This window comes from Rhinolophus sinicus, linkage group LG11 (genome assembly GCF_036562045.2).
Source record: "Rhinolophus sinicus isolate RSC01 linkage group LG11, ASM3656204v1, whole genome shotgun sequence".
Classification (NCBI taxonomy): domain Eukaryota; kingdom Metazoa; phylum Chordata; class Mammalia; order Chiroptera; family Rhinolophidae; genus Rhinolophus; species Rhinolophus sinicus.
In genome coordinates, this window is record NC_133760.1 from 34,835,575 (window position 1) to 34,861,918 (window position 26,344).

A 26,344-nucleotide genomic window follows, 5' to 3' on the forward strand; every position below is an offset into this window, starting at 1 on the left:
CACTGTTTGTTTGTGAAAAGAGAGGGGGCAGCCCCCCCCCCCAGTCGTCATCAGTCTGGATCCAACTACACCCTCTGTCAACCAAGCTCGAGTCTCCTTGCGTCTTCTATGCTTCTGCTCCCCACACTCCACTTTTTAAAAAAAACAGCAAGACATAAGAAACTATAATATTATGTACTGTTCTCAATGAGTGACATGCATTTTTTGTTTGAACCCTCCCAACAGTCTCACGATGGAGACAGTATCACTATACTTGCTTTGCATAAGAAGACAATCAGAATTAGGGAAGTGAGTTCCTTACCCAAGATCCCAAACCTTGTTGTGAATGTCAGAACCCAGATCCAACCCCAAGTCTAAGTGCAGGGTCTACACGATCCTCGAATGCCAAGTTTATAAAGAAAGACATTAAGAAGTAACCCAGGGGTTGAACTCTTAACATAGAGATGCATTTCTTTCTAGTCTTTTATTTTTTTCTCATAATTTTTTACATAATTGCTATCTGTTTATTTGTGCGTGGGTATAATTTTTCATCTTGCCTCCCCCTCCCCCCAAAAACACCTGTAATATCATGAATGTGCTGGCATCAGATCTTGGTCACCATAACCATACATGACTTCACAGTCTGCATAGTACTGATAAATCATTCAGATGTGTATACTACAATTTATTCAAATCAATAAGCTGTGGGTGGGTACATGTTTGAGTTAATTCCCCTCTTGTTTTTATTACTTTGGGGCTATAAATAATGCAGCGATAAGCATCTTTCTACATACATAGTTTACGTAGCAGAGTCCAAAAGTAGTAACATGCTAGATGTCTTCAAGTGGATTTCAAGCAAGACCTGATTCCTTTCTTAATAAGAACCACATCTTAGCAATTGTTTCCTCAAGGGAAGAAAGTAGTAGCACCTAGCTGGTACCTTTTATGACTGTTAGGGCATCACTGTGCATGTGTGTGTACGTGTGTTTGTATGAGTGGCTGCTTCTGACACAGTAAAACTGTATAAGGTTGGCTGCAGCGATGACAGTGCTTATCATGGCGATTCAAGCCACACAAGCAAGGCCTCTGGCTCGCTCTCCCTGCCTCCTAGTTCTCCATTCCTCCTCTTCTAGTCCTGATAGAAAAGATAGCGATTCGCTGTGAGTCAGCACCTTTTGCGGACAGCCTCTGCACGAGACGCTGTGCTCGTCAACTTCTTGACTCCTCACCACTACGCTGCAAGGCAGAGCTTTAGAGGGAAACGGAGCTCTAAACGACGCTCTAAGATTAGACAACCAGGAAATGCGAAGCGGGATTCAAACACAGATCTGATATCAGAAGCCTACTTTTTTCTACCATAGCATCACACCCTTCTGAGAGACCCACCCTCCCCCCATCACAAACCTTCCATGAGTTACATGTATGAGCCGGTAGTGTGTATAGTATAAACACATTTCCCACTCGTTTTGTGACAAGTCTGACCTAATTCTTTCTGCACGGCTTTTCCAAAACATTTTCATCACATATCAGGGATACTTCCTCTTAGCACCCTGCATTTTGGGCTTTCCTAGACTTCCAACGTCCCCACCCCCACTTCCCACTTCCCATTTTGCTCGCAGAAATGGAGGAAAGGGCTGCAGCCTGCTGTGCTTGGCTGTGGTTTTTGGGGAGGGAGGCTAAGCCGAAAGGCGCCAGGCGCTGCTTCAATTACACTTGGCCTGTTCCAAGGGCTTTAATCATGACCTCTTTCTCAATGGATCCTTTCAGAAAAGCCAAGGGGAGAACAGGCAATTGGAAACCCTGGTAGTAATCAGGGTCCCAGACCTCCAACTCCACTGAGAAACAGAGCTGGGACATAAGAATCATTAGGAAAAAGAAACTAAGAGAGACTAGTCAGTCCTGAGGGATCCATGCGCACTGGGGGCAGGGTGGAGATGCAGACAAATAAACAATGACTGGAAAGCATAGGTGACAATACTTAGTTTGTGGTTTTAATTAGGAGGTCCTTGGGCCAGATGTTCACTGGCAAGAATGAAGACCCTTCCTGAGATATGTAATGAATCTTCACCCCCATGGTGGAAAAAGGGGGTGACATGCTGGGTTTGGATGCATTCTACGCTTACAGGCCTTTAACCTGAGGCTTCTTGTGATGGGGGAGAAGAAATGGGGTGTGTGTAATTTTGGTGGAGCATCACTCTATCACGCCCAGGCCCCGACATTTGTCTGTTCAGCAGAGCACGCCTGCATCTGATTCATAGAAGGAGGACGGGCAGGAGACCTGACTCCCCGCTGGGCTGGGCTGGGCTGGGCTGTCTCAGGAATCTGGGCTTCTGTGTACTGTCTGGGTCTCATTGTCATGAGAGAAGAATGGGTGGAGGCATCCCACAGGTCAAGTCTTCCTTGGCATTTCCAGCCATCTGGTCCCGGCCCCAAGTAGGGTGTGACACATGGCCAGCTTTCACCACAGAAAGCGGGGTGGGCTACGAGTGTGATTTTGCCAACCCTCTCACTTCCCAGACAGCCTCCTGTCCTATAATTTATTTGCTGTGGACCAGATTAATTATTGCACCATGAGCTACCAGCTATTCAGTGCCAAACTCCTAAACGAAGAGACATGGAGATGGACATTTGCCCAGAGGGATGGATGACGAAAATAACAGGCATTGTAACAGTAGCTAACATCCACTGGGCACTTTCTAAGCAGTTTCCATGGCGTACCCCATTAAAGTCCCAGGAGAGCACTGCGAGGTCATTCTATCCATTCATTCCCGGAGAAGAAAACTGAAGCCCCATTCATGGAGCTTGCCCAAGCTCACACCATTAGTGAGTGGCAGAGCCGGGATCTGATACCCGGCTGATTATACTCGGAGATTGGGCTCAAAGTTCTTGTAAAAGGAATTTGAAGAAGAGCAATATCAGAGGAAAGAGAGAACTGGGCAAAAGGGCATAGGTGCTGGAGGTAGAAAAAAATTACTTTCCTCAGGGCCAAGGGTTGGCCAATTTGTTCTGTGAAAGGTCAGGTGGTCAATATTTTATTCTTTGCAGGTTATACAGTCTCTGTTGCAACTACTCTGCTCTTACGGAGCATAAGCAGCCATGGGCAATATGTACACGAATGAGTATGGCTGTGTTCCACTAACTCTTTATTTAGAAAAATAGATGGATTTGACCCCTGGAATGTAGTTTGCCCATTACTGCTCTAGACCATCATCAGAATTTGAGATATGGAAGGGCTTCGACAGAGAATATAATTTAGCATCCTCATTTACAGATCAATACATTCAGGTTTCTAGAATCCAAGAACTGAGATCTCAGAACCAGTACTTTGCTCATCTGTTAATAAACTTGCCCAAGATCCCACATTGGCAAGAGGTGAATTTTGAACTTGAACCCATCAGTCTAACTATGAAATGCTTATCATTGCCCACTGGATTTTCTTGACTTGTGAATAGTAGCTGAAGTGAATGCCTGGATGGACCCATCTCTAGCATGTTCCAATGTTGGGCTGAGTTATCTATGGTGAATGACACTCTTGTCCTCTTCCCACTGACCTTGTGACCTTGGACAAGGGATTAGCTGTTCTGAGAGTCAGCATTATCCAATTGTTACCAGGCGTGTTAGGAAGATCAGTGATTCTATCCAGACAGACCGTGGTCTGACTATTGGCACTGAGATCTGTGGCTGTGAGCTCTTAGGCAATGTCCCACACTCCTAGAGACGCCAACCATTGCCCTCTACTCTCATCTTTCTACGATAACTCCAGCACTTGCCCACCCCCGCCCCTACAACCCACACACATTGCAGACCAAGGCACCTCAGAGGAATCACTTTATACAACCCTCGTTATAACTCATTACACGTAACTTAAGGCAAACCACTCCGCTGGATGAACTAAACCAATCAGTCTCTCTCTATCAGAACTTGCACCGAGGAGGCGTCCTGAGAGTTGGTAGCTGAGTCCTGTTAACAAGGGATGGAAGTGTAAGGACCTAGCAACTCTTGATTCTGAGGCCCCTGAGAGCACCCTGGCTTCCATCCAGGCCAAGAACGTGCCTAGACCACGTTTTCTTCTTTTGACTCTTTTATAGTTTGGAACAGTTTGGTTATAGTTCTACTTTTTAAGAGCAAATGTGTTCTAAGACTGCCCACCTGTAATACAAAGATAACTGACACATACTGAACAAGGTTTGTCCTGATGAGAGCTAATGTACAGGGGCCAAAAGCATAGGTCTGACACACAGTAGGCATGCAAAGAAAGTGTTAGTTCCATTCTTGCTATTTACTTTCTGAAATGGTGGTTCGAAATCTGTTTTCAAGAAAGGAAGCACAACGGCTACCTTGGAATCACAGACCCATAGCCACTTATGAACAGGAAGAGAGCAAAACCGACTGCTGACTCGATGGAGAAAGACCCCCGGGCAGCCTTACCTAGGGACTCCCTCCCAGTTCATGCCTGAATAACCCCAGGGGAAAGAACTCTTCCCCCAGCATGGTGTCTGGCTGCATTGTTAGATGGCTTTGATGTGAGGTCCCTCTTAATTATAACGTGCTACACATGTGGAACCTCTTATTAGTAATGAACTACACATGGTCTCCCTGCAATTTTCACCACTCATCCCCTGATTGAGTTTTGGGGCCACAGAGAGGAAGTACATGTGGGCTGCTTAGTTGCAACCCAGCACATGTGGGTCGTAAAAGGGAATATGTAAAATACATAAATATGCCTCATGGTGCAATGGTGAAACCATGAAGGTCTATTTTCAAGTGTTCTCAAACTCGGTCCCCATGGCTCTTAGAATTTTTAATGACAGAGATACTGTAAGATGGAAGCATTTGAAGAGAGTGGATTTCGTACCCTGTCTTTCTTATGCTGTTTATTTATTCCACAGTCAAAACATCTCCAAGTCTCACTAGTGTCTCTCACGAGATGCAAAATCTGTCTCTGGATTTTATCTAGCTTATCAACATCTTTTTAAAACACGCAGAATGAACCCAATGGTCAATCTGTGAGCTGACCAAGGTTATCACTTTTATTTTTCTACCTACATTGCACTAAGTCCAGAGGATATGAGAGAAAGTACTTCCCCCAAACCAACCCCCTCGTCCTATAATTCCAATGGGTTGTATCAGTGTCTCTCACGAGATGCAAAATCTGTCTCTGGATTTTATCTAGCTTATCAACATCTTTTTAAAACACGCAGAATGAACCCAATGGTCAATCTGTGAGCTGACCAAGGTTATCACTTTTATTTTTCTACCTACATTGCACTAAGTCCAGAGGATATGAGAGAAAGTACTTCCCCCAAACCAACCCCCTCGTCCTATAATTCCAATGGGTTGTATCAGTAGACGAATAACAACTTGTGAAAACAGTAAAAAGCCTTTATTTTAACAACTACCCCGGGAAGCCTGGGCCAATGGCACAAGTAGCTGCATCTCTTCTGACTGTACCCACAGGCCTCACTGTCCTCATAACTCATCTTTCTTAAGTCATCTTCCTACATCTCAGCCTGTATGCGGCTTCTGTAACTTTCCTCTTCTCCCAGGGACTGGTACTGGCTATTGTTTGGAAACCAGCTAGTATCCTGGGACTGCCTGAGCTGTTTTTAACTCAAATTTCCAGTTTCCTAATTTGATGCCTTTTTTTTGCAACACTCTGGAAGAGATTTTAACCTTCTTAACATCAAATTTGCCATGTTTGGTTATGAAAACTGCCAGCTTCCACATCCCAGAGGTGGTATTTTAAATGAAGTTCTAAAACAACTGTACGTAATTAGGTTACCAATCTGAACAGGACTTCTTGCCTTGAGCTGGGCCCATCACAGTGACAAGAATAGCCCAGGCCATTGGGCCGAGTGCTTATTTATGAATTATGGCCCAGGATGGAGAGCATACATTTAAACAATAAAAGATTATTGGAGGGGTGGTTTCTTTGAGATGCAAGCCCTATAGTGCCTGCTGAGAAGCCAGTATCAGAATCCTTCTCAGGAAGTCATGACAAGCTCTGGCTGCCTCGAAGCAATGAGCCACGTTTCACTCCCTTGCCTCTTTGCATCTCACCACCTGCAGCCACCGCAGCAGAGGAAGTCAGGCTGAACCATGTGAAATATTATTTCACTGAGATTTGTTTTCATTGAGAACAGACAAATCTCACAATGCCTATCCCTGAAGATTCCTGAAGGGCTGCTTCTCTGTTTCCGAAAACTAGAGCTTTAATTGAAAGGGGCCGGAAGAGACGATAACATCTCTAGAGACTAGTATTAGGAGGTGCTTCAAAGGACAGTAGCATGGTATCGGGCCACGGTTCTCAAACTTTAGTGTGCATCCAAATCACCGGGAGGCTTTGGTAAAGCTCAGATCTCTGGGTATTTACTACGTCTGGAGTGAGACCCAGGGTCTGCTTTTGTAACAAATTCTCAGGAGATGCTGATGTCGCCAGCTCAAGGACCACACGGAGAAGCACTGACGTAAAGGGAGGAAAAAGTTCAGAGTCAAGATTACACAAACTCAAGCCCCACTGCCGCCACGTATAACCAACCACGTGTCCCTGGCCACGTTACTTCACCTCTCTGAGCCATAGGGTGCTATGATTGTTGCTGCAGCTCTGCTGCTGCTGCTACTGTATAAAATGTTGAAAATAGTCCCTGTGTCCAAATATTGCCCCTAGGAAGCAGTGAGATAATGTGTGTCAGAGCACAGTTGTACACATCACAGAGCTTCAGCCAGTACTGTATCCCTTTACTTTCTTTGCATCCCTCCACACCTGCACAGGTGGGGCTCAAGAAAGGATGCTCTCTCTTCATTTCGCAACCACTTCTCCTGACTTTTTACTGAACAGAACTTCCTAGCATGATCTCCACAAGCCCACCCTGTCCACCACAGCTAAGAGCATACAAAGCCGCTAGCCCGGCCAGTGGAGCCAGGATGTCCCTGTTGTCTCGACATCTGGCCTCTCCAGAACAAGCCTCTAATTTTCTGTGGCTCTCTGCTGGCCTCCCTTCAATGCGGGAGAGTGGTGTGGATAACAAGCCCCATCTGTGAGGCAGCTGGGTTCCGGAGGCCCCCCCCTTCTCCAGGCCTTTGAAGAGTCCATCCATGTTCTGCCTGGAGGTCTCCCATTGCGGCCAGCGCCTCTGTTCTCTATTAGCAGTGGGGAGAGCAGCAATAGGCTAAAAGGAGGAAGCAGATTCACGTCCTATCCTGAGACATGCTGAAAAACACCAGTATGGAGGAGGCCACTGCAGACTGGGAGCAGACACAGACATTCCTGAAGCTGCATCTGAAATGGCCCCATTTCTCTCCCGTCGCTGCAGAACACACCGGTGTGATAGATGAAGAACCGTCTGATTTAGAGGGTTTGAATCCAGCTCTACCAACTCACAGTGACCCCGAGCCTAGGGGAAGGTAGAGAAGTTACAGAAAAGTCTACAGAGGACTTTGAGTAGGATTCCCACCCTAAGTTACCTTAACATTATTATTTTTTTAAAGCAGAGACAAATAATTAAGACAACGTTCTACTCTAGTTTACTTTAAGATCTTAAGACCAACTGACCATTCTAGACACATGGACATGAGCACTTCACAGTTGAAGCACTTGAGTTAGTTGATTTCCTTTCCTAATCTCTACATTCATCTGTACAGTGATTGTCTTCTAAAATCCCGGTGCGGCTCAGCTGGAATTCTCTCTGAATCTGTTACCTGTGGTCTCCTAAGTGGTTTCCATCTCAGTGGTTCTGAGTGGATTGTGAGTGAATTCAAGCACCTTTGGTTTCATTCTACACCTTCAATGTTTGCTGGACGGGTCAAAGACATAAATTGTGCTGACCTTTCAGATTGCTTTTAAGCAGTGAGCTTTGGCCACTTACCATTAAATAAGGTTGGGCAAGTTATTTAATCTTGTGGCACCTTGCTTTCCTTACATGTAAAACAAGGATAAAAGCTACCGTTAAAGCGTTGGTGAGGATTGCTTAAGAAAACATACTCCTGGCACACAGAAGAAGCTGAAAACCTACTACTATTGGCCAAAACTCACCCCTGCTATACACAAGCACCTTCCTTGAGTATGAGATTTTCCCCCCCAAGTATTGAGTCTAGGGGAGTGCTATCAAAGATGAATGATCTGATCTTTCATTTCCTTTTTTTTTTTTCTCAATCTTTTGCTCCTGGTTATTTTAACTGAGAGAAGGCTATTTATGCCGATGCTTATTCAGAAAGTGGTCACAGCAGTGAGTGCTGGTAAACGGCTCTCCTTGTAGAGGAGGTGATTTGTCACCTTTGCTGAATTCCATAGTATAAATACTCCCACCACGGCTGATTTCAAGCTACCAAGGAGACATCACTGATCAGAGTTGGAAAGAAATGAGCACAACTGGCTCTTCCGAGCTAGAAAGAGCTGACTTCAGTACACCAAGGGGTCCCAGGGTAAGGAATTGACCATTTCAAGATAGTTATTGGGGAAGGCAAGAAGGAGGGAAGGGCAGAAACGGCGCAGGAATCAACAGAAAGAAACGAAAGAAGAACAGAAAGGAAAAGAAAAGGGCCTTAGATAATCATCCCTTTCCGATTCTTCCATTTTGCCGAAAGGAAAAATGAGGACGAGAGAGAGGAAATAAGCTTCCTACGGTCACCCTTAAAATCAATGGTGGACTTGGGACACTAAGCCCAGAGCTTTGAATGTGTAATTAGAGACCAAGCATTCCAGAGGGGAACTAAAATTAATGTGTGTAACGGAGCAAATAACATGATCGTTTGAACCAAATAAAACACTGTCCCACAGTTAAATCTGCAATGTTATAAAGACATCCCTGGAGAAGCCCCATCGCTCAGTCACTTCAAAGTCTACCAGGGAAAAAGATGTGAAAACTGGTGTTGAGGAAGAGCCTGTGTGGGTGGAGAATGGGCAGAATGACCTGGCAGGCATCTGCAGCTCCTCATCTCGGTAATTCTGTGACCGAAGGGCCTGCCATTTGGTACTTAGCTGCCGCACAGGAACCAGCCGTACTAACCTGCAGCTACAAGCAATTAGCAGGCACAATCTTGTGAGAATTGCTGAGAAGTTTGGCGGAAGTACTCTGTGATTTCTCCCTCTAGTATTTGTTTTGCAAAAGGAATAATTTCTGTTGTGTTTCAGGTTTTATTCCGTGTGATGTCAACATGCATTTAGACCAGATGTTCCAACCATCTTAGAAAATTCAGAACTACAGATCCTTCTTTCCCAAATTGAAAAGCTCAGCATTCAGTTAATGACACCAGACTCCTGTCTGTCACGCTGGCGTGCAGTTATTCTGAGACTGCGAGAAAGAACTTAGTCTTAGGGATCGCCAAGGGTCAGACCCCCTAGTTGACCTCAGCCTTCTCAAAATTCATGTCTCTGTCACTTAATAGCTCGATAATCTCTTACACCTCTCCTAAAGTCTCCAAATTTACCCCCCCACTTAATTTGTAAAACAATGATACTGAACTAATTGCAAGTAAGAATTCTTAAAGTAAGAATTCCAAAGCAAGAATATGAAAATTTGAAGCCTGACTCTGCCACATAATAGCACAGTAACCTCAGGTAATAAAATTAACATCTCTTAGTTTCAGTTTCTCATCTGCAAAAATAAAACAAAATAAAAAAAACAAAAGAAGGATAAAGATTAAATGAGATAATATGCATAAAGGGCTTAGCTTCCAGCCTGGCACAGAGCGAACACAATAATTGTCGGCTTTACAATCTTATTAAGATATTTAATAATCAAAGTAAAACTTTGTGACCCCACTAAGCAGTTGAGGATGCTGACACTTCAAAAAGAGAAATGGCTTCCCCAAAGACACAGAGCTAGGATTCAAGCTAAGGTCTGACTCCAAATGCTGTGTCCTTTGTGCTAACATATGTTTTGCAAAAGTTTACTCATAGGAAATAGGGGAGCATGTATTCTTAATAATTATTACAATCGCTCTTCTTTCCATATCTTTATGATTTGAAATCCCTGAACCAGATGGTAAGTCAAGTAGCGGAGCAAAAGGAACCTTGCAAGTTCTGGGATAAGTTACTTAAACATTCTCCAGGCAGGAGATTTGCAGGAAGCCGGGAGCCAGTTTTATCATTGTTATTTCTGTCTTTCTCAAAGGGAAAGGGCAAGAGACAGATTAGGGAGAATTCTTAAACTTAAACCAGTTTTCAGTCTTCAGATGACTGGTCTCATATTACAGACAAGTATAAAAAATGGTCAGAAGCACTTTGTGAAACCTCGCTCAGCAGTGTCTTCCACAGCCTGTGAAGTTCTTGAACTGGACCAGCCATTTATTTATAGGGGATAAAAAATATTCTGATGAGAACCATTTTCTAGTTGGACAATTTTATTTTAGTGTTACTTGATCTACTTTGAAGCCTCCTGGGAAATCAATGCTACATCTGACTTCTCTTCATGTCATCGTGTTAGCTATTAGATAGCTAATTCGCTTCACAAGATACGCCAATATGAGAGGCACTCGGCTCATATTAGGAGTAGAATTTCACCACTCAATGGTCAGATCTTTTATGATTAAGACAGAAGGGCAATCCAAACACAGCAGCCAATGAAAATGCTCTCCAATCACCTGTAATCACTGCTCTTGGGTTTCTAATGGAAGTGGTCTCACTTAGCACAGATCATGCTGTTCTAATTTATCCTAAAAATAATAATGTGGTTTGGCTTGGAAGTTGAGACTATGGGAAACCTCTCTCTGTCTCTGTCTCTCTCTGTTTTTTGTTTGTTTGTTTGTTTGTTTTTCCCTTTCCCCTCTTTTTCTACGTTTTATTTATGTAGTGAGGACACAAAATTAATGTGGACCATAAAAATGGCAAAATGTGAAAACTAAAACACTGTTTTCTAAGGCCATTCAGTGAAACATGCCAGCTTTGGGGGCCACATAATAGTCCTGGATTCTAAATTCCTCATTTGTTATTTATTAGCCATGCCTCTTTGAACTAGTCAATGCATTTACTTAAGCCTAGGTGTCCTTACATGTCAAATGAAAATACTCCTGAGAGTTTTTGCAAGGAACAATTGGAATAATGAATGAATAACATTGCAGACATGATGGGGACCGTTAGCGACTTCTCAAGGAAATGCAGAGCCTTCACTCTGCTTCAGTGAAAAAGAATAACACGACACCAGAACAAGATGGAACGCGACTACAACAAAGTTCATTTTCAGATTGTGAGGCCTCTGGGAACTGAACACCATGCATTTTAGAACTTCTCATGCCCTTATTTAAGAATCAGGATTAGCGAGCGTGGGACAAACCTCAATCTGTGGTCTGAAGACACTTCCAGAGACTGAAATAGAGGAGACGTTCCATGTGTGCACACACGCAGTTGAGTCTCCCACACAGGAAGTACTTAAACAGATAACACTGGACTCCACTCTTGCCCCAAGGCAGAGATTGTCTATGAGGAAAGGAGGAAAAGAAATCACACACACTCAAAAAAAGGGAGAAATCTTGGTGTTCTAAAATTACACAATTCTTATGGGACTGTAGATGAATTGTCTAACTTTAGTTGGCCTTGGGTATCCACTTCATAAAATCGTTAAGAATTCCCCTGCGTCCTTCCCAGATGTCCAAATATCCACTTTAGCCATCCTAGAATAAGGTGAGAAAAAATAAGTACAGAAAAGCATTATGAACCTTGAATACTTTTCAGAGCAAATTTCATAAAGACCCTGGGGGAGAATTCAAGGAGGCACAATGGGATGGTCCACACCCCAACCCACATCTTCATCCTTACTCTCCCAAAGTTTATGTGATGACCGCCTTGGGTGAGGAAGAGTAACGTGACAGAGACTTTGTCAGGATAAAAACAAAGAAGCCATCCCCATCAAAAGGGAGAAGTTAAGTTTGTCTTTGTACTTAACTTTGAAGTTTCTGAAAGACTGAACCCCTTAAACACGGACAGCATCACAAACACGAAGGGAAGTGTTAGAGAATCCCTAAGGAAACATTCTGCCTCCACTCTCCTGTAGTTAAATAGAACGACATGGCACCAGGACAAGGCAAAGCTTAACTAAAGCCAGGCTCATGATCAGACTGGAAGACCCCTGGGAGCTGAACAACACACATTTCAGAACTTCCCATCCTCGTATTGAGGAATCAGGATTAGCAGGAGTGGACGGCTCAACCCCGTGGTCGGGTAAAGGTCCTGGGATACAAACAGAGGCATAGACTAAGACCCAGAGTAACAATGGCGGAGCAGAAGAGGGAGGGAAATCAGAGGAAGGAAAAGAGCTTGGGGTGTATGTCTAGGTGGATTGGTATGGACTGAGAGGCTAATTTATGGGAAATGTAAAAGGGCATATTTTGTAGACATTCTTAGATCCTTTGTGAATGAAAAATATATTTCAGCTACGAATGAATGTTTCAGTCTGCTAATGAAACATACCAGCGATGTCCCTCCAAGTGTCTGGGCACCATGAAGGGATTCGCCAGAATTTATCATGATAGCTGTTGTCTCCGTCACCAAACAGGAGGGCAGCTAGGGTAGGGAAAGAAGCCAAATGGGCAGAACTGGGTCAAGGGTAAGGCGGGCTTCTCAAAAGGTGTTAGGCAGAATAAAATGAAATACTGGTGGTGGGAAAGGGCCCTGTCCTCTGTGTGGGTTACCCCAGGTAGAGTTTTGCTTATATTCCTAAGTAAAGATAGTGTAAAAGTAATCATGGGTAGGGTACCTGGTAGGGTGGCATTCATTTATGCATTCATCCATCCAATCTATTCAATTTGTGAATGAATGACATAGTGCCTACAATTAGCCAGGAGATGGGATGGGTGGAGGAGATGATCCCCCATTTGTCAGGGTTTGGTAACTGCTTAGAAATTGGAGTGCACACCAAACGGACCTGTATTCAGGGAGAGATAAGACCAGGATTGGAAGTTGTCACCAAGACCAAGGGGGAGGTGGGGACGAGTTGTTTGTGAAAGAGCGCATGCGGATGAATGCTGCGATGGCCTCCCACCCTGTCCCGGATACAATACACACTCTGGGGTAGCAAGACTAATTCTGACGCCCTTTGAAGGTAGCTACCAGTCCCCTAGGGTCTTCTCAGCCTTCATCAGCATTGGTCTGAAAAATGGGTGGGACAGGACCCCAAGGTCTTCAGTCCCTGAAACTAGGCCAACCTAGGCTGGCCGACGAAGTCTATGTTTGACGTATACGTTCTATGAATACGTCCTCACGCCCCCAAACAACAACCAGAGAAGAAGGAAAAAAGCAAAAGAAAAAACCCAGTGTGATGTGTTTACAAAGAGAAGCTGTGCCATTAACCATGCCTGCACTTCACTTGTATGGCCTCTGCCTGTGGGGAAAAAATGGCTGGTAGTATAGCGATGGCTAGGTGAAGAAACATCAGTACCTCACTGGGGAGAAGTTCTAAAGAAGCTGTGAGGCAGAAAGAAAGAGTCGTGACGGCGGCCACTCCATTCTGAGTGGTGAGGCGATGAGGAGGAGAATAAATAGATTAGTATCATTTTAGAGGTCTTCCCTCTCTCTATTCAATGCAATGACTTAGTAGTTCAGGATTCTTTTAATTCTGTTTGAAGAACTTAAGAGGTTAGGGGCTGGAAATGATAAATGCATTATTAATGGTGCCTTATAGAAACATCTGAGTCTCTAATTTCCAAAACAGGGGAAAAAAAAGATTAATAAGTTTTTACTCACTCTTCTCCCCCCCCCCCACTTCACCCCAGTAAATTAACCTATAGAACCAGTAAGAAACACATAAATGAGACACTAGAAAGTAATAATGGACCAAAAGCCATCATTTGAAGGTTTGCTTCATTAGCAAGAGGGGTGTACACAACTTTAGGTTGGGGTCTCTTGTGCTGAATCCTGCACAGCTGGGGAGGAAAGGGGTTAACAGCACAGGAAGCGCACACCAAGGCTTACACCAGGAAGGGTACATTCTTCTATATGGTCTGAGGGGATCCCCATGGGTCCATGTAATAGTTATGGAAGAAACGCATATGGAAATAAAGAGCATGGGCGTTGGAATCTAACAGACCTGCCTTCACAAATCAGCTCCACCAACTATAAATTGTGTGACCTAGGCAAACCTGTCCTTCATTTTCCCCAGTGGTAAAAAGAGATACAATAATTCCTTGCAAGATGCTTCTGAGAACTAGCAGAGTTCATGCACATAAAGTAAAGCAGGTGCCCAATCACTGTAAGCATTCAGTAGATGAAAGCTGCTAGTGTTACTATTAGCATTAGAATTAAAATTAGTATTAGAATTAATATTAGTATATAGCATCAGGGCCAGTATTTTAGAATACCTCCTACCATATCTTCTTGACAATGGAAATTTAGATGAGTGAAGTGATTTACCCAAGATCACAGGGTTAGTCTGTGGCATAACCAGAAACTTCTCGCTGACCTTTTATAATATCTTTACATTCTGTGGACTTCAGCCTTGTAAATCGACAAGCTCAAATTCCTTCTTAAGTTCTTTCTTTAAGCCTCTTCTGGTCAACATTTACACAATGTTCACTATGCCTTTCACAGATGATATTTCAGAAAAAATTGGCAAAACTCTTATAGTCATTTTTTAAAAAATAAATAGGGTCTTCCTCCAACCATGATAGTGTAACATATTGGTCTCACCTTCCCAGTGTTGACAACTGTAAAACTGGACAAAATAGTGGGGCAAAGGTTTTTAGGTATAAGAACACAGAACAGGAGTATGATCTTCTAGAGAAGATAAACTCATGTTGTCAACCTCGGGACTCTAACCAGATTTTCACATCGTGCTTTGTCTCTGGGGTAAGTAACCTAAGCTAATCCCTATCCAGAGGCAGAAGCAACTGTCCTTCACCTGAAGCGTATATGGAAAACTCGGGCCTTTGGGTCAAACACATTTAGATTACAGCCTGATTTCTCTAGTCAGGTATCGTTCTGCTGCAGTGGACTGCCCTTCAACTCAAACTATTTTCAAATAAAAAGGGGAATTAATTACTCAGGTACCCAGGAAGTCAAGAGGGTTTCATATAGTGTCCGATGTGGCTCAACGTCACCACTCAAATGATGTTTCCTACTTGTCCCTTGGTTCTGATATTCTCTGTCAGCTCCATTTCCAGCTAGACTCTATTTATAAAGTGGCCAAGATGGCGCACGGCTTAGCTATCCCTTAAGTGCCTAGAATCTGTAGATGACAGTGTCTCTTTTCTAATCATTTTAGGAAAGTTTTGAATTGTGTTGGAGAAACCCTGAGTAAAATGTTTAATCCAGGCAGATTGTTCTACATTTTAGTCCACGCCTGGATTACGTCTCTATTCCTGAGCCTGCAGGGATGTCAGCCCCACAGAAATCACATAGACTAAGAAAGAGGGAGAAGAGTGTTCCAAATGGAAAAAAAAAAAAAAAAATCTGTTACCAGAAGAAGATAGAATAGACGGTGGGCACAGCAAGTTCCACTGATGACAAAATCATTTAGCCTTATTGCTTAGTGCAAAGGGAGAAATGGGAAAATACATGAAGAAATGGCACAGGGCCTACAGCTGACATTCTTACCAGTGATTCCTTTTGAGTCTGATGTCAATATCATATCACCCTGGCCACATGGCATCGTGTTTCATAAACTTCTCAAGTTAGAGAAGCATGAATACGGTGATGTGATTAAAGGTTTGGGAGACAGACAAACATGAGTACAAATTCTTATTCGTGTGACTTAGTAAAATGTAAAATAATGAAACATAGGCTGACATGGGCTGAACTGAGGCCTTCCAGAATTCATATACGAAGCCCTAACACCCAGTACCTCACAATGTGAATGCACTTGGAGATAAGGCATTTAAGGAGATACTTAAGTTAACAGGAGATCTTTGGGGTGGGCCCTGATCCACTCTGAATTATGTCCTTATAAGAAGAGGAAATCTGGACACAAAAGGGGTACCAGAGGTGTGCGCACACAGAGAAAAGACCAAGGGAAGACACCAGGAGAAGGCAACTGTCTGCAAACCAAAGAGAGAGGCGTCAGAAGAAACAAAACCTGGCTGACGAATACAGTGCTCTCAATGATTGAGAACTAACAGGATCCTAGTGACTGTACTACCGAGTTTCCCCAAAAATAAGACCTAGCCGGACAATCAGCTCTAATGCGTCTTTTGGAGCAAAAATAAACATAAAACCCAGTCTTATTTTACTCTAAGACCCGGTATAATATAATATAATATAATATAATATAATATAATATAATATAATATAATATAATATAATATAATATAATATAATACCGGGTATAATATAATACAATATAATATAATATAAAATACTGGGTCTTATATAAGACCAGGTCTTATATTAATTTTTGCTTCAAAAGACGCATTAAAGCTGATTGTCCAGCTATGTCTTATTTTCGGGGAAACACAGTACATGCTCTTATGGATAGTTCATTTAAGGCCTATGTCGGTCTTAAAAAGTGTGATAAGTTTACATATTTTACAGATGGAGAAACTGAGTTCCAGAAAGATTAAGCAGCTTATTCTCAGGTCCTACTGAGAATACATGGTTCTTATCAGATTCTATAAGTGCCTACTTGAAATCTTCCCTGATCATTTGAACATGACTAGAACCAAACTCCAGGTCCATTCACCAGGCTCAGTTTTCTCATCCAATGTTCTCTCTACCAAACATCCTGATTTCTAAGCCAGAATCCAAAGTTTCTCTCTCTCTCTCTCTCTCTCTCTCTCTCTCTCTCTCTCTAACCAAACCCTGCCTCATCCTTCAATTCTATCTACCATGAAATTTTGTTTATTTGATTTCATTTTCTCACAGTGTGCCAACACAATGGATGCCCCGTAAGAAAGTATTACTAACTCTGTGGAAGTAGAATTGACATACTTAACAACAGAACAGATGGGCATTGGGGTGCATTAGAAGGACGATCAAAGATTACACCGTGGTTTTAATTCAAGACATAAAAGGGAGTCTGTGGAAAAGTTCAGTGAGATCAGCTCTACAGGAACTCACCAGTCCACACGCTCCTTTGCCCTCTATTCCCACTCAGACCTCTTCACTGCTCTCCATGCCCAGGGTAACGGCTTTGGTCCAGGTTATCATCTCTTACCTGGATCAGGGCAGTGTTTATCTTGGTGCCATCTCCCCTTGTCTTCTCTAATGCTTTTGCTACCATAGCCAGAATAATCAGGTAGGTGATTCCCTTTCAAACCCTTCAGGGGCTCCTCCCCTGGATAAATGTTAGGCATATGAATGACCCACGTGATCTTACTGGCACTTACTCTAACCCTAAATAATGTCCCAGTGGTGACAACGGGCAAAGAACTTAATTTGGTCAAAGCTGCAACCCCAATTGTAGCCCAATCACAAACCCACAGGTTGTTCTTTTTCTGTCATACCATGCCACTTACCGGGAAGCCTGGTTTAACATAACAGTGGTATCCAGAACAGTGGTATTCACCTGGGTATGGAGGAAATAGGCCTAGGTAGGACGCTCAGAGATCAAGTCTTGTCTCTGCTATTAACTAAATTGTGAGTTTTAAGGTAAGCCAGGCTGCTATAACTTAGCTGTCTCATTTGTAATATGTAAGGTTTTGGGTACTGATCTCTGTGAGACTTTCACACCACACAAATCGATTATTGAATCACCTGCCATATTGTTGAGAAGAAACAAGACCTCAGGATGAACTAGAGAAAGAAGAAAACAACATAGACATGCAGCGGAGAACTGGTACTGCAAAAGGACTGTATGGATGCCTCAGAAACTGGTGATTAAGCAAACTTGGGTTTCCCCCCCTCTGAGCTTTTTCCACATTTGTTCAAGGAATGCCAAAAATAGAACTTGAATTTTCTCCAGGGGCAAACGAGATTGAAACCAGACCTCAGACACACCTCTTCCCACCCAGACGGAGCCAGGATCCACCCAGGAATTTGTGGCTGTGAGGGTAAGAACTTAGGGCCAGATACCTCCCTTTCCATTTACATGGCTCCCCTTTGAAATCACACTAGGCATGGATGGTTAAAACAAACAAACAAACAAAAAACAAAACACTTACTAAAAAAAACTTGCATCAGAATCTATGAGCAATCAGCTACTGTAGGAAGCAGCTGGAACTACACAGTCATGTCTCAAATGAGAAAATCAAAGCACAGGAAGGTCAGATAACATATCCAGATCCACACAGGCAGGAAGAGATATTCAAACCCTGGTCATTCTGACTCAAAAGTCTGTGTTCTTACTGTGATACATCTTCCTAAAGATGAATGTTGTGAGAATGTCTGGCTGACATCTCTGTCATTCTTAGAGTGGGGACAGATAACATTTATGGTTGCCTTAGATTTTCTCCTCACGTGGAGACAACTCTTTACCTCTTTGGTATTGAGGGGCCATATGGGGAGGTTCAGGATCTCATGTCGCAGCAGATGTGCAAGTTATTTTTGCTGTTGGAACCCAATTCCCTATACTATTCTGGTTCTTTTATCAGGATATTGGGCTCAAGATTAATCATCTCCTGCCTGGTAGTAGTTACCTTCTCATTTGTTAACTGCTTTACATGTATTGTCCTTTCAACCTTATGAATTAAGTTCTTATATGATTCCCATTTAACATATGAGGAAACAGAGTCTGAGAGAGGTCAAGTAATCAGCCCAGAGTAACACAACTAGGAGACGCTAGAGCAAAGATTCAAAGTTACATTGACCTGACTCCAAAGACTAATCTCTAAACCACTGTGACCTTTTAAGCCACCTTAAAAGGTACATGACTTTAGGATTAAAAGGCATTCTCCTCCTTGGTATACCTGCCTATTCTTGTTGGAATTAAATTACTGAGTCTTTCAACTTGCTTTGGCCAAGGTGGCAAGCCATCACATTTCCTGATCTGTGATTTTGCACATCTGTCTCTTCTGCCAGTAAGCAAACAGGTTACTCTCTTAGAGGGTAGGGTCAGGTCTCATAGGATGACAACTCCAGCAGCTGGTATGACAGAAGCTTGGATCTTCAAGAGGCTGATTTACAGCTGAGAAGCCAGGAGGATCCCAGAGTTAGGAGGAATGAGCCTGGATCTCCCCAGGTCACAACATGGAACCAAATCTTGCAGGCTTGATATTAATGAGCATAGTACCAACATAAGCCACACAGTTCAGGGGAGAGGAAGGAAGCAGGCTGGGGGATTTCCATTTATAACTCACTGGCCAGCACAGTGTTACATGGCCATCCCTAGCTTCACCTGGAGGCTGGGAAATATCTATACAGCAGATGAAGTCAATAGGGAGAAGGGGACCAGAATGGATATTGAGGTAACCAACCTATAGTCCCTGTCTTTGACAGCTACCCTGATAAAACTGTCAAATCAGTGATATCATGGAAGTATAAACAAGCCCAACCCAAGGAAAAGTCAGGAAATGAGAGGCTAAGGGAATGCAGGAAGGTATGGGCTTATCAAGATGACCAGGGTGGGCCTGAGAATGACATAACTGTGTTGGCATATCTCAAAGTTTAACACTAGCTACAGGGTGATCCATCGACAGAAACAGATGCCTGATTCAATCACTGACAGGAAGAAAGAGCAGAAAACATCGACCTGGCTTATTCCATGCTGCACTGAATGTACAAAACCGCCATATCCTGCGATAGACAGAATGTTGTCTGCAGCAAGAGCAGAAAAGGGAAGATAAAGGCGGTTCAGGTAGCGGGGCTCTTTCATGGAAATGCACCTGACCTGGAGGACCCATCTTATTCTATCCCCTGAGAGGCATCCTCTGCTGTGGCAGAGGGTTGTTTCATCCACCACTCTCAAGAGCCTAGGAGAAACAGGTCTCAAAATCACCCCACTAAGCTACCTTCCAAAGTTCAGGTTGGCTTCTCACATGCCTGAGGTAGCAGATAAACGTGTCTTGGTGTTGTAAAAAAAAAGGTTCTATATTTAAAATTAATAAATTTTGATCAAGTTCATATATTGATATCCTGTAAACTTGATTGGCATGAATTACTTTCCTAGGCAGCCCTGAATGCCATCACGAAGCCAAATACAGTCCTTGGACTCTGCCGACACCATCGTATGACAGCTCCCCCTTCTCTCTCTCTCTCTCCCACTGGTTTTGCGTGTATGCCCAGTTAACCTCCCTAGATAATAGGTCTATATACCTGTTACCTCTCCTAATTGCAGCAGAAGACAGACTCAGGCTCAGTAATAAAAGAAAGGACTCTCTCACAGTCATAATTGCCCAAAAGTGAAATGCCTCGCCTTGGGAGGCCCTGGGTTCTCCAACAGCTGACACACACGTGCACTGTGAGAATCATATACAAAGAGTCTCAGACTTCAAATCCTTTTTGTCTCTGAGGTCCTATGATTCCCTGAAAATTGTTACCTCCACACGCTTTGATTTCATGTACACCTTAGGAGCAATTAGAGGTGTGTGTTCATTCATTCACCCACTTGTTCACTCATTCTTTTATTTATTCAATGAATAAATATGTGCACAGAACTCACCATGGCTCACGCCACGTGACCGGGGCTGAAAACACAGGAAAGAAAATAAGCACGCTCCCTCTCTCACAGAGCTCATAGGAACACTTGACGGTGCTATGCAACGAGTTCTCTGATCGCTGAGAACCATGTATACGTACTCTGCCGGACTGAGAAAAAAGTTGCTATTGGGAAAGCTTTAGAAAAAATTAAGTTATGAAAAATCATTTGTAATCTAATCTGAAAGCTTCTGGGTATTTAATAAAGTCCACCGCTACTGTGTCTTTACACAGAATAGTCATTGGGTGGTGACCCAGACAAAGAGTGGGATATATGTGGGTATCAGTCTTATTCAAGAAACTATAGGTTATCAGAACTGAAAATGTTCATAGGCAGATCACCAAATCTACCCTCCTCTGTCATGGTAGGAAACTGAGGTGACGGATGATTCAGTAATGTTGCCAAAATCCACTGTGATTTTTTGGGGAGCGAAGGCTGGAATTAGATGTTGTGTCTGTCAGACTGATGTGCTGTCAACTTGATTTAATATGGTTTATTTTAGATGATGATGATGAATGGGTATTAAGTGCTTGCCATGTGTCAGACAATTCTCAAGGTGCTTTATGTGTTGGCCCTGTTGAATCTGCAACATCAGCTTAGAAGGTAGGGGTTCTGATCCTTATATTACAAATGAGGAAACTGAAGACACCAAATAAATTAATGACTTTGCAAAGACCCAGAGCCAGGAAGTGGCAGAGGCGGAACATGAACCCAGGTCTGTCTTGCTCTCCAAGCTCATAGCAGACATTACACCACGTGACGTTTGTCCTGGGCATCCAGGATCATGAAGAGGCAAACACAAGTCCTGCATCTCAGCTGAAAGCTGGCTAATGTTTGTGCATGGAGTCTTAGTGGAAGGAGGAGATTAGCTGACACTCAGTAGCGTTCCCATCCTCTTCTCCCTGTGAGGAGAGCACCTTTCAGCCAACTGAAACAACACTGAGGAATGGAGCAGAGATAAGTAATCGGGGGGCATGACCCACCCCACTGGAGACATGCACAGCTGTTGCCATAACAAGAGCAGAAGCTGTGATAAGGAGCTGGGAAAATGTGTCAGAAAGGCGGCTACACCCAGATCAGACCGTGGACACAGACCAGAATCAGCCCTGGAACTCACACACCGTGAGAGAGCAGGCACGGATCCCAGGGGGCAAACTGTGCTTTCCTTTACCAAGGGCTCCTGGTGCCTTGTGGACGCTTGAGCTTTGTAACGCCAGCCACTCAGGGCTAGGAGGGGCCAGCGGCCCTGTTGGATTTGGCTTCTGGCTAACTGTCACTTTAGTTCTCGCTCCTACGACACCTTCATTGTATTTGCCAGCCAGAAAGAACTGTATTTGTAGGAGCCAGAATATGCCACACTATTTCTTAGCTCTATGCTCTTGGATATGCTTCCTTCAACCACTTGCCTTCTTCTTTTGTTTGTTTTTTTGTCAGAGTGTCTATTCGTTCTCCAAGATTGATTCACCAAGAAGTCCTCCATGTCCCATGACCCATAACACCCTACTTGTCCACATGAGATTAATTTGGTTCCTCTCTCGAGAAGAGTCATTATACCTTGGGAACATCTATATCAGAATACTCCCCATATAAAAATTGTGGGTTCATGGTTTTGTCTTCCTCAGGTTGACCGCTGCCTTTTGGAGACTAGGGCTTCTGCTGTATTCTTCTCAGTATTCACAAGATGGAACAAAATAAACATTACACTGCAGATTCTCAATAAATATTGCATGAATGAATATACAAATGTGTAAATGAATACACTGAAGAGCTCAAATTAATTTCATAAAAGAAACCTTGGTCTAGTAGATGGAGCCAAAAATAATTCCTCTTTTACATCTCTTCTGTGGGCCTGATCCATGGTGTCAGGGAAAGAAAGAATAGTTCTTGAATCATCATGATTCAAAGGCTAGAAGTAGGGTCCACAGAGACGATCAACTCCCCTTGCCATTGAGCACATGACAAGCGAGGGCTTGGGAGGTCGGGGGACTTTCCCATGACCATCCATCTCAGGACAGAAGACTTTCAAGTGAGCATCAGGTCTAACTCTTTTTCGTCAATCAGGAGGGTACTTTTGCCACCATTTTGCTGATGAACTAAGTATATTACTGAGCATCTATGATGGGCCAGGCCATGTGGTAGAGCTGGGGGTCTAGTGGGAAATAAGACAAGTCTCTGTGCCCTGGTGTTTACAGTCTGAGTAGGAGGGGGACAGATGAATAAACAGAGGCACAGAGTGTGTGAAGGAAGGTCACTCACCCTGGAGATGGAGAGTCCAAGTTTTCCTGGAAGACGATTCAGGCTAGAGTTTGGGGCACTCATGCCTTTATCCAGGGTGATGCCCCCTGCATTTAGTAATGGCTGTCTATACCGTGTTTACTTAAAAATAAAACCTAGCCGGACCATCAGCTCTAATGCGATTTTTGGAGCCAAAATTAATATAAGACCTGGTATTATATTATATTATATTATACTCGGTATTATATTATATTATATTATATTATATTATATTATATTATATTATACCAATATACGTCTTATATTATAGTAAAATAAGACAGAGTCTTAAATTAATTTTTGCTCCCAAAGACACATTAGAGCTGATGGTCCAGCTAGGTCTTGTTTTCAGGGAAACACAGTATTTATTATCAGTTTTCCTTACCGATTCGCTATGGACCGACTAAACTGCCAGATCTGTATAGAGTGCCTTTTTAAATGCTCCGTTTTGTTCTAAAGTTAAGTTTGATTGTCCCCATTTAACAGATGAGGCGCTAGAGGCTCCAAGCAGGTAAGTGGTAATAAAGTCCACAGGCTCTCGAAAGACCTATAAGGGAGACTAAGAAACACCTTATTGTTAAAGGGCCAACAGATGAGAGAGAGAGAGAGAGAGAGAGAGAGAGAGAGAGAGAGAGAGAGAGAGAGAGAGAAGAGAGAACACAACTCTAACAAGCAGAAATGCCAAGAAAGATACCCCAAAGCACTGTGGGAAGCAAACGGAAATGACTCACCCTTTTTGGAGAAGTCAGAGAGGTGACTCCTAGCATGATTGCTTATTTATTGATGGCCAACGTCTAGAGATTTGACTTCGGGATAATAGCCAAGTCCTCCTGGTGAGCAGAGTCAGGAAGTACAGAATGGGATCCCACTGGTGAGTTTTCACAAGACTGATTTGTTGGCAGCCTCCACATGTTCAAAAGCTCCCTGCTAACCCTGTGCCGCTAACCTATTCGAGAACTGGGTGAACTCATCATCTGGAGGCGGGGTGGGCCTCAAACTCAGCTGCACAGGGGAAGACCCTGGAGCCGACACCCAGGCCGCCCTTCAGACCAATTAACTCATAATCATGGGGAGATGAGCCATGAGTTGGTAGCTTTAAAAAGTATACGTACAACCCTTATTGTGACTTTAATCTGTGGCCAGTTTGGAAACTCATTGCCATGTGGGAAAAACCGAAAAAACAAAAAACAAAACAAAACAAAAAACCCCACCATTTGGGCAATACTAAAGTCACAGACAGGCCTAAAAAAATCCCTAGGATAAATGAGGTAGGTGTTAGCCATTGTTTGACCACCTCTCTCTCCACAGAGCCTTTAAACGCCCCTTTCCTTCTATTTGCATCATCATTTCCCATTTGTACCCATCCTCTCCCATTTAATTAACCCCTAACCCTGCTAGCTCTCATCTCAGGGTCTCTTCCCCTTTGGGGCCACCAAGTCACGTTTCTTTGTCATCTGTCCTCAAAGGGCTTGTTTCCTTACTTCACAGCCCTTCCCTCAACCTGTAATTGTACAACCAGGAGGTGAAATATTGAATGAAGTCCATCTTGCCATGAGACTGGAAACTTCCAGAAGCAGGGACCATAACAATTGTGATTTCCTATGTCTGAAATCTGCACCTAACTCAGTGACTCCCACAGAGGGAGCCCTCAAAAGATATCTGTTGAATGAATGAACAGATGAATGGATGACTGAATGAATGACTAAAGGGTTCACCTATACTCCAGACCATAAAACAAAACTTGATTAAATCTAGTGCTTTTTGTTGTCATCCTTGCCTTTTTTTTTGAGCCTCCAGGTTTTTGTTTTAGCTGTTTTTCTTAGTATCTCAACATGAAATAGCGTCTCTCCCATTCTGCATTTCACAACCACACTCATCTTTTAAAGCCTCATTCCACAACCTCCTCCTGCCTCTTGCCTTTCCAAGTCATCTGGCAGGAAGTGAATTCCCTCTTCTCTACACAACTTCGAACCCTAATTGGAATGTGCTAGTCTATTTTGTCTTGGACACATTACCACTTCCAAGGGATTATAAGCAACTTGACGGTGGTAACTGCCTAATTCATTTCTGCCCTTTCCCACTTGGTGCCTGGTAAAGTACCTGCCACATAGTAGGTATTCTGTAATCATTTGCTTTAATGCCTTTCTGAATGAATGAGTTTGTCATGGATAAGTGTGCAATAGATTTCTGCACTCATTTTTCAAACTCAAGCAAAAGAACAATCACATAGATGTTTAAGCTCATATGTATTCCAAGCATTTAGTCTAGGGAAAAAAATCACTAATCAGCCTTCTTTTTTCTTTTCCTTTGTAGACCACACTCTAATTTTCTTCCTCTTTTTTTTTTTTTTTTTACTAGAAGAGAGAATGGAGATAAACAGTGATTCTGGATGAGCTTGGATAATTGTATTTTTCATATTGCTTAGCTGTTAGGATTGACAACTACTGATTATCTGAAGCACTTGTAGTTTTCAAAATAATTCACAACACAAAGGTAATAATTGGATGTAATTGCAAAACCAGTTGATATAGTCTCAGCACACTCTTGAGTTTACAGACCTCAGTTTCCCTTTCCATAAAATGAAAGGGGTGGAATAGTAGTTGAGCTAGTCAGAGAGGTCAGGAATAACTAAAATGGAAAAACCTCTTCCTGGAATAAGAGCATGTATTAATCAGGGTTCTCCAGAAAAACAGAACCAATACCGTGTTTCCCCCAAAATAAGACCTAGCCTGACTATCAGCTCTAATGCATTTTCTGGAGCAAAAATTAATATAAGACCCAGACTTATTTTACTATAATATAACACAGGGTATATATGATATGATATGATATGATATGATATGATATGATATGATATAATGTAAGACTGGGTCTTATATTAATTTTTGCTCCAAAAGATGCATTAGAGCTGATGATCCAGCTAGGTCTTATTTTCGGGGAAACACGATAGGAGGTATGAGAAAAAGAGCCCTATTTTAAGTAACTGGCTCATGAGATTGTGGGGGCTGGCCAGTCCGAAATCTGTAAGGCAGTCTGGCAGGCTAGAGGCCCAGAGAAGAACTGATGAGCTTAAAGGTAGTCTGGAGGCATAATTCTCTCTTCCTCAGAGAACTGCTGTCGTTTCTCTTAAAGCTTTCAACTGATTGGGTGAGGCCCACCCACATCATGGTGGGCAATCTGCTGTACTCAAAGGTCTACTGTTCAAATGTTAATCTCTTAAAGAATACACTCACAACAATATCAAAACCGGTATTGATCAAATATCTGAGAACCATGACCTCACCAAGTTGATACATAAAATTAAGTACCACGGGACACAAATAAAGGACAAAAGGAAGCCAGGGTGGCTATGGGGAATGCCTGGAGAGAGGATGGTGAATGAGGAGACCTAGGGCAGACAGGAGCATGGTCATGCAGGGCTTCATGGGCCATGTAATGGATGTGTGTCTTTTTCTGACCAGTAGTGTGAGGTCTTTCAGGGGTCTGAAGGAGAGGTTTGACATAATCAGAAATACTTTGCAAAACCAGCATTGTGGTGAAGTTGTGAGCACAGATCACAGGGTGTGGGGAGGCTGGTCTGTTAAGTAAAGCAGAGG